Source organism: Ovis canadensis, chromosome 11 (genome assembly GCF_042477335.2).
Source record: "Ovis canadensis isolate MfBH-ARS-UI-01 breed Bighorn chromosome 11, ARS-UI_OviCan_v2, whole genome shotgun sequence".
Lineage (NCBI taxonomy): Eukaryota > Metazoa > Chordata > Mammalia > Artiodactyla > Bovidae > Ovis > Ovis canadensis.
In genome coordinates this window covers 52478471-52487651 of record NC_091255.1, presented here as the reverse complement: position 1 = coordinate 52487651, position 9181 = coordinate 52478471, and the positions used below count along the sequence as shown (strand labels likewise).

Genomic DNA, 9181 nt, shown 5'->3' with positions numbered 1-9181 from the left:
CAGTCCCTGCCACCCCTAGTCCTGAGCTCCTATTGGGTGCAGGCCCGCCCTGAAAGCAGAGGGTGACAATCACAGGGGGCCCCGCAGGGAGGGGAGGAGATCCCCGCAAGAGGACTGGCAGTCGTCTGTGCTGGGTCAACCGAAGGGTAGCTGCCTGGACAGGAGGAGGGACTGAGCTCAATTTTAACCTCTAACTAGTTCAAGGGAGAGCATGGAGGCTAGGATCAGTTGGGCAAGACCTGGGATCAGGCGCAAGTTCACAGACAGGAAGACCAGGCCAGGAGGTCAGAAGGAAGAATTTGGACTTTTATCCTTAGGAGCCAGGAGTGACTGGTTGCGGTGGCGGGGGTGGGGTGGGGTGGGGTGGGGAGGGTGGGTAGGCATGTGTGGTCAGCAGGTCCCTGGAGCATGTGGGAAGGAAGAGATGACCCTCTCTATAGGCTCTCTGCCCACACAGGGTTCCCCACTCCCGGATCCCTGCTCCCATGCACAGAGGCCGCAGGACGTGTTGTCTCCTCCGTGGAGGCCCCCTGCTCCCTGAACTCCAGCAGGTTCTCCCCCAGCCCTCAGGCTCTCTGCATCTCCCCGCAGGTCCTTTGGGTATAGAGCGCCCCACCCAGGCCTGTGTCTGGGGTCACCTGGGCCCCCAGTGGTGAGAGTAGGGTGTTGAGCCTCTCCCAGGGGATCCAAGGAACTCTGGCCCGCCCGCCCTGCAGGCCTGGGTCAGTCTAGAGGGCTGCAGTTTCCAGTCTGTTGTAGCCCCGCCCCTGCCCTGCTCCTGGGCCCTGGCCTGCATGGCCTTGAACTCTCACTGACCCAGAAGAGCCATTTCCTTGAGAGGTTTCCCTCCCTGTCCCCATCCCAAGCTGTGGACCTCGGCTGTCTGTGAGCGAATCCTGCTCCGGGTGGCTGCTGATGAGCTGTGTGACCTCTGGTTACATGACCTCTCTGTGTCCTCCCTTTCCTCCAGTTTTGTGAGGATCAACAGTTGCACAGCCGGTGAGTAACGATAGCTGACCTTAGGAAAGGTGGTCTTTATGCCCTGCAATCAAATATTGCTGTCTGGATGAGGAAGCAGAGGGTCAGGGGTTGCTACTTAATGGGAAAAAGATGAGGTGGAGAGATTTCAGTGTCCCACCCTGGGCTGGGGCTTATTCTAAGACTAAACTCTTCCTTTTTTTTTTTTTTTCTTTAAAGATTTATAAAAATGTAGACCTGATACTGGGAAAGACTGAAGGCAAAAGGAGAAGAGGGCGGCAGAGGATGAAATGGGTAGATGGCATCACAGACTCAATGGACGTGAATTTGAGGAAACTCTGGGAGATACTGAAGGACAGGAAAGGTTGGCGTACTACAGTCCATGAGGTTGCAAAGAGTCAGATATGACTTAGTGAGTGAAAACAACAGCAATTTTTAGTCTTTTTTTTAAAAGTCTTTATTGAATTTATTACAATATTGCTTCTGTTTTGTTTTGGGTTTTTTGGGGAGGTGGCTGTGAGGCATGTGGGATCTTAGCTCCCCAACCAGGGATCGAACCCATACCTCCTGCATTGGAAGGCAAAGTTCTAACTGCTGGACTGCCAGGAAGTCCCCAGCTCTTCCTCATTTCAAAGCCCTGTGGTTTCTGGGGATGTGTGAGCACCCTAGAGCTGCTGTCTCCACTTGTGGTTTGTGCTTTTGTGCTTTCACCCCTGGGGCTAGATGGTGGGATTAGAGATGGATGAGATAGTCCTGGCAAGGCTGGGAAGATGCAGGCTCCTGTGGACTAGGTTGGAAAAAGGTAGTGGCCTCAGGGGTCAGCACACAGGGAACAGAGATAATTTGGTCAAATGTTCTACACTAGAGTACCACCTTTCAAGATGCCTCTTCCTTGGGAATTCCCTGGCCATCCAGTGGTTAAGACTCTGTGCTTTCAGTGACGAGGCCCCAGGTTTGACCCTTGGTCTGGGAACTAAGATCCCACAAGCTGGACAACACAAAGGGCTGGGGGTGGGGAGGAATGCTTCCTCCTTGAAGCCTTCCCTGACCGCTTCATTCTCTTACTAAAGAGTTCTTGGGGCCTAAGAAGCTGCAGCTTAGCCTCAGTGAGCTGTGTTCCGTGTTTCTGCATACAGTAGGGGCCGACCATCTAGTGACCACGGAGTCTTTTTCAAAGAGCTTTCCCATGTGTTATCTCATTTAATCCTCCTAACAGCCCTGGGAAGGAAGGATGAAATGTGCCTAATTCAAGGAGGCATTTATCTCATGGATCCTATGTAACAGCCTCACCTAGTGAGTAGCAGAAAGGTTACAGAAACTTATCCCAATCATTTTTTGTGTTTATCCCATTGAGGCTAAAGGCAGCGTAAATGAGAGTTTGAGACAGAATTTCCTAGGGAAATGGCATTGACAGACTCCAGGTATTTGTGTCCTGGCTTCTAACTAATTCAGGGTGGAGCTGCAGGATCAGGGAAGCCAGCATGTCACCATCTGTAAAATGGGAATGAGAATGCATCCTTCATCTAATATTGTGAAGAGCCTTTCAATCTTTCATTTAATAAAAATTCAGAGCCTACCCTGTGCTAGGTACAGTGATGGACAAGCCTAGCAAAGAATTTGTCTTCAACAAGCTACTCTGTATAAAATAAACAGGCTACAAGGATATATTATACTCCACAGGGGATATAGCTAACATTTTATAATAACTATAAAGGGCATATAGTCTTTAAAAATTGTGAATTACTATGTTGTACACCCAAAACTTACATATTATTATAAGTCAACTATTACTACAGTAAGTTTTTAATAAGTATAAAAATAAAAAGAACTTATCTTCATGGAGTTCATGGTCTAGTGGAGAGAGAGAACAATAAATTGAATGGGAAATTATCACCTGATAGGAAAAAGCAGGTGATGTGATCCTGGCTGAGATTACTGGGTGTCCTCTCATTTTCATTCTCTCTCTTTTTTTTTAACTGCAAGATCTTGATTCCCCATCCAGGGAATGAACTGGACAATTCCACTCCTCCTTTTCCTGTGTAACTCTGGGCAGATGGCTGGCTCCCTTGAAGCTCAGTGTAGCCATGAGGTTAAGTCCTAACTAAAGGGATGTAAGCAGAAGCTACCGCTGGGAAATATCCTTAAAGAAAAGGGCATGTCTTCCAATTGGTGAGAATGCAGCAGTGATAGCTGAAGCTCACACAGCCATATTGGACCAGGAGAAGGAAAACACCCTCTGATAATGCCACAGATGGAAGATACCTGGGTAGGGTTCCTGATCCTATGGGGAACCAGCCTAGACCTCCTGCGCTGTGCTGTGCTGTCACTCAGTCGTGTTCTACTCTCTGCGACCCTGTGGACTATAGCCCACCGGGTTCCTCTGTCCATGGAATTCTCCAGGCAAGAATATTGGAGTGGATTGCTTTGCTTTCCTCCAGGGGATCTTCCCAACCCAGGGATCAAGCCCTGGTCTCCCGCATTGCAGGTGGATTCTTTACCACCTAAGCCACCAGGGAAGCCCAAGGACACTGGAACAGGTAGCCTATCCCTTCTCCAGGGCAACTTCCCAACCCAGGAATCGAACCAGGGAAGCCCCTAGACCTTCTACTTCCAGGCTTTCACATCAAAGAGAAATAAACTTTGGTCTTGCGTAAGCCAATACAATTTGAGACTTTCTCTCATACATGGCCCATCCTGATTTTCCTTGACGTGGGATAGAGTGGTTGGAGTTTTCTAAAAGATGTGGGGGTAACATTTGATTTGAGACCTGAATAGGCAGAGGGAGGTTGGGGAGGAGCATCCAGGCAGGGTGGGGAGACCCAGGCAGGAATGATGCTGCTGCCCAGACAGAGCAGAAAGGCAGCGGGGAGAGGAGGGCAGCAATAGCCCGGAGCAAGGAATGTGTGGGGGGAATTCATGAAGGATTTTACCCAGGGGAGTGATGTCTTCTGATTTCTGTTTCTCAAAGGTCACTCTGAATGCCAGGTGGCCCCTGCATTGTAAGGGCCCCCAGTGAATCCAGGAGGCCAGGTTCCAGGGTCCTGGGGTGATGGAGGAGCAGGACGGTGGACCTGGGGAGAAACAGTAGAGATGGAGAGAAGAGGATGGGACCGTGGAGGTGGAGCCAATAGAATGAGCTGTGGTTGGATGTGGGGTGAGGGAAAGAGAAGAATCAAGGAAGTGCCTCGATTTGGGGCATGAGGAACCAACCAAAGACTGGATGAGGCCAGACTTTGTTTCTTTACCTATTTGTGTTTAGAGGTAAAGGTTAGAATTAAACAATATTGTGAACACGTATCACCCATATGGTCTTTTTCAAATGGTAATTGTCTCGTCCATGCTTTCAGCTGTGGGCTAAGGGACTGATTTTTGATTGATTCCATTCAAAGTCAACACATATAAACTATCAACTTTGGGCAGAGCTGTGGGAAAGGTTTAATGGACTGAGCAATGGTCTCTGTCCTGAGGGCTTACAATCTGTGGAAGAGAAAGACAGGGCCATGCATGGATCATCCCAGTAGAGCCCAGACCAGCTGTGGCACAGGTGGGCTTGGGCTGAGCCATTTCAAGCTGCCAGGGGTGAGGAGTGTGGGAGGAGGGAGGCTTCACAGAGTCGGGGGTGCAAGAGCTGAGCCCTGAAGCTTCAGTTCAACAGATATAGAAAGGAAAGGAGCCTCAGGACAAGGGAACAGCATGTGTAAAGACCCAGAAGCCTAGGGAGTTCCCTGATGGCCTAGTGGTTAGGATTTCAGGCTTTCACTGCCATGGTCTGTGTTTAACCTCTGGTCATAGAACTGAGATCCTGCAAGCCAAGCCATGTGGCCAAAAAAAAAAAAAAAAGACCTAGAAACCTAGAGAACACAGAACCTTCTGAGAAGAGCAAGTGTCAAAACTCTGAGAGCTCACAGCCTCAACTTGAGGCCCCTTGAACAGATTCTATTCCCTGGGCCACCTCCCATGCCACCCCTTACCCCGTGATCTCTGGAGAGGCAAGTGAGCCTCCCAGCTCTCCAAGGCCCCCCTTTGACTTCCCTCCTCCTCCACTCTTGGAGAAACCCCACCCATCCTTCAAGACCCTGCTGGAACCCTCCTCCCCCTCTTCCTGGAGCACTCAGCTCTCAGGGGATCCTGTTGACTCCCAGTACATATCTCTGAGTGTCTTATATTTGCAAGATCTGACCTGGCTGCCCCCAGACAGACAGAAGCTTCCTTGCAGGATGCCTGCCCCCGCCCCAGGCCAGCCCAATGTGGGGGGGGATGCAAGTCAAGTGGTACAGGATTCCAGGAGAGGAGAGCTGGACCAGCTCACCTCGGAACACAACTTTCCAGTTCCAGTCCAATTCCCCTGCTTCCCCACCCCCTCACCCCTCACCCCTTTCTATAAGGATGACTGGTCCATTCACAGCCACAAAGATTACTGCTCCACTTCCATTCACCCGACACTGCTCTCATCCTCAACCCGTGCCGTACCTTATAGCTCTGTTCCCCCCACCTGAGAAGGCTTGCTTCCATTTCTCTTGATGGATTTTTCTTTAAAACTTTATTTTTTTCAGATTATTCTATTATTCTGATTGTTATTTTACCCATTTCAATCTTTTTGGCTGTGTCGTGAGGCATGAGGGAGCTTAATTCCCTGACCAGGAATTGAACCCGTGCCAGCTGCTGTGGAAGAGCGGGTTCTTAACCACTGGGCCACCAGGGTAAGTCTCATGGACTTTCCTAAGACTAAGCTCAGAGGACCCCTTGGAGACATCTTCACTTCCTAAATTACTCCTCTTCGGGGCCCCCATTCTTTGTCCACACCCCTTGTTGTCGTCACACTCTGGTTATGTGCTAACACCCGCTGTCTCTATTGAACTCCTTGAGGATGGATGCTGTGTGGCCCTGGTCACCTGAGCCACAGGAGACCTTCAATCTCCATGGCTCATTTTCCCCATTCACGACTCAGACCCTTACCTGCATCCAGAGCAGATTATGTTCTCAAGCCCCTTTCCATCTGTTATCCCATTTGGTCCACACAATGGCCCAGAGTGAAAACCAACACGGGAGAGAGGAGGTAGTCAGCTCAAGGTCACTTAACCAAGAGCAGAACCACCTGCCGCAGCAGTTCCCACTGAACCTAAATGTCCTCCTAGCCATAGGGCATGTGCCTTTAGGGCAAAATCCTAGCGGTCTGAGTCCCCAGTCCGAGAAGGCACAGGAAGTCATGTCTTCACTAGGCAATACCCATGAGTCCAGGTCATCTGGTCAGAACTTGTCCCCTCCGCCAGTCCCCTTCAGTGGTCACCCCATGCTATCTGGACATCCACTCACCTTAGCTGCCACTGCTCATCATGGCTGCTTTGCTCTGGACTTGGGCCCAGACCCTCCCTTCTGTTCCCACAGAGGAACTGTCCAGCAAGGCTTTCTTTGCTGGGTTTCTGGGGAGAGCATTGGAGGATTACCTGCTGGGGACTGAAGAATAGGTGTGAGATTACTAGGTGGGTCTACCTTTAGTGGTCACTGGCCCACCTAACACCTTGCTGCCACGCCCATTGTAGGGGGCAGGTCACCTAACCACCATGACCCCACCCCACCCCCTCTCAGAGTCTCAGCCTCTTGTTTCTTCAGGCCAAGAGAAAGGAAGCAGCCTTCCCTTCCTCAGTACCCTGCCAAATCCTCACTTCTCACTGAGGACTGACCGTGTCCCAAGCTGACTGAAAATAAGAAGGACTCCTCCCTTCAGGAGAATGTCACAGTCAGTCCACAGGGCCTCCCTCGGGGACAACCTGTCCCAACACATGGATCTTTACTGCGTGGTCTGGAATAACATCGGATGGGTCTGCAACCAAGTCTCCAGGCGACTTCCGCAGACCTGGCTAGGGGCTTCACCCTCAGTTCACCTCACTCCTGCCACATTTGACCTTGACACTGACTTTGATGAGCCCAAACTTTGACAAAGGCATCCACGGACCTTGGAGAGGGACCAGGTAAGTGCTTCCCTTCATGCTGTAGAAAATGGTGGGGTTGGGATGGCAAAAGGGGCTGTAAGTGATGAGGATGAGGGGGTTGTGGGGTGGACTGATCCAATGTCCTCTCAAGACGTCCTGGAGCTCTGCTCAGTTCCCCAGAGTCCAGGCCTCTGATTATCTCCATCCAGCCCAGGGGTATGGCGAGGGGAAGGGAGCCTCTCTCTTGTCTTATCTCCCCAGTGCCTGAATTGAACTGACCCGAGTCCAAACTGGAATAAAATGAGTGAGAAGAGCCATCACTTCTTCCTGGAAAATCTTTAAAACAAGAGAAATGTGATGTTGGGCAGATTTGGGGGGAACATCCGCCAAAGTCAAGGTGACAAGAATGATCAAGAGTACGTGGTGTGAGGAGGAAGGACCAGAGGCCCATCTGCTCTGAGGCTGCCTGGGTGATTTTTGGGCTGCGAGGGGCTGGTACCTGCAGAACAGCTGGGAAGATTCTCCTCCTAAGCCAGATATTCCCATGTCATCCCGCCATCTCCTTGCCTCCCACCTAGCTAGCTGCTGGTCCTTTCTGGCCCTGGGAGAGGTGCTCTCTGGCTGCCTCCTTCACTTGGCTGCCTCTCAGCTTCAGAGATAGGCAGAGGGCTAGGTGCCTGGGCCCTCTGGGCTGTGCAGGGAAGGCAGGGCCTACATCTGGCGTTCATTCACTGCCATGCACCACAGGAAACAGCCCAGTCTGGACCGGGCCTTGGGACACATGCCACCAGCTGGGAAACTGAGCACCAACGTGGAGCACTGGGAGGCCTCCCTTTACCAGGACCTCTGCTTCTACTGGCATCAAGGCCAAGGGTGGCAGGAGGGAGCCCAGGGCTTGGCATCAGGCAGAACACCAGTGGAGGGGCCTGGGGGAATTCGTCCACCTCTCCACCCAGCTTCCCCATTTGTAAGAGGGAAAGAGCAATAATAAACAGCGCCTTCCTCAGAGGGGCTTGCAGAGCTCAGAGAGAGATGTGTGTGAAGCCCCAGGCACAGAAACCTGAACAGAGCAGATGTCCATTCATTGGTTGTTCTTTCTTTTTTTTGACTGAGTGGTGTGACATGTGGGATCAGACCCATGACCCCTGCCTTGGGAGTGCAGAGTCTTAACCACTGAATCACCAGGGAAGTCCCGTCATGGGTTATTCTTTTTACTGGGAAGCCACTTTACCTCTCTGTCAAATGGGGGGTTGTGGGGGGGGCGCGGCTGTAAGGATTAAATGTGACCACCAGGTGAAGGCCCGCAGGGCAGTGCCTGGAGCAGATTCCTCAGCAAACAGGATTCCCTTTCTCCCTCTGCCAGGGCTGGGCACGTGCGGGCTAGTGGTGAGACCCAGGAAATGGCTGTGGAATTGCTGGGTATGCCACCTCTCTGACCTGGTCTCTGGGTTGCTATTGTTCGAATCTCAAGCAGGAAATCCCCAGGCTGGTGGCCGCAGAACCGGCATTCTCCCTTTATAGATGAGGTCACAGAAGCCCAGAGAGGGACAGGCACTTGTCCCACGTCCCACAATCAGGCTGGTTCCAACGGGGCTGGGACAGTTTCCTCCCTCTCTGCAGTGTCCACAAAATCCCCTTTCTGTCTGCTTTCAAACCTCTGTTCATCCTTGCCGATCTGAACTCATCTTTCAGCCCAGGAACAGGTGACCAGCTCCAGCAACACCCTCACTCCCCAAGAGCAGAGACTGCCCTGCTGGGGGGTGAGGGGAGGGCCACAGCGGGGGCCGAGAATGTGGCTGCTCTGGTCCGGGGGCCTGGGCCGGGCTCCCGACAGAGGAGCCAGTGTGCCCAGACATTGGGGCTTTGTGAGCTCAGTGCACCGTGTGGGGACGTTGTTTGTATTGACCTGAGATTGTTTCAGGTTGACGGAGGGGCAGCGTCTTAGCGTCCAGGTGCCAGTTCTTCAGAGCCAGTTGCATTCTTGAGGAGAGGGTGGCTGGGTTGCCCTAGCCTGAGGCAAGAAGGGGAAGGGGCTGTTTGAGCTGGTTCCGCTGGGGGTGGAGGGGATGGCTACAGAGGAAGAGTGAGTGAGCCCCTGAGGGAGGGCACCAGAACAGAGGGAGGAGAAAGCAAGCACCGTGCAGCTTGGGGCCTGAGCAGAGGGGTCTGGCCAGAGTCAGGATGGACAGAGGCAGGACAGGTGCATCCAAGGTTGGGGCTGACCTGCCAGGAGGCTGGGTGCTCCAAGAACTAGCCGTCAAAGGCTAGTCCGT

At 52.2% G+C, this 9181-nt stretch overlaps 1 long non-coding RNA gene across 1 annotated transcript; it reads left to right on the top strand.

Annotated features, from left to right (window-relative positions):
- The first annotated feature begins 725 nt into the window (after positions 1-725).
- On the top strand, positions 726-3642 carry LOC138415252 (uncharacterized). The gene is made up of 3 exons (XR_011247166.1): positions 726-999; positions 1198-1390; positions 2962-3642. It is a non-coding gene; the product is annotated as an uncharacterized lncRNA (long non-coding RNA).
- The last annotated feature ends 5539 nt before the right edge of the window (positions 3643-9181 follow it).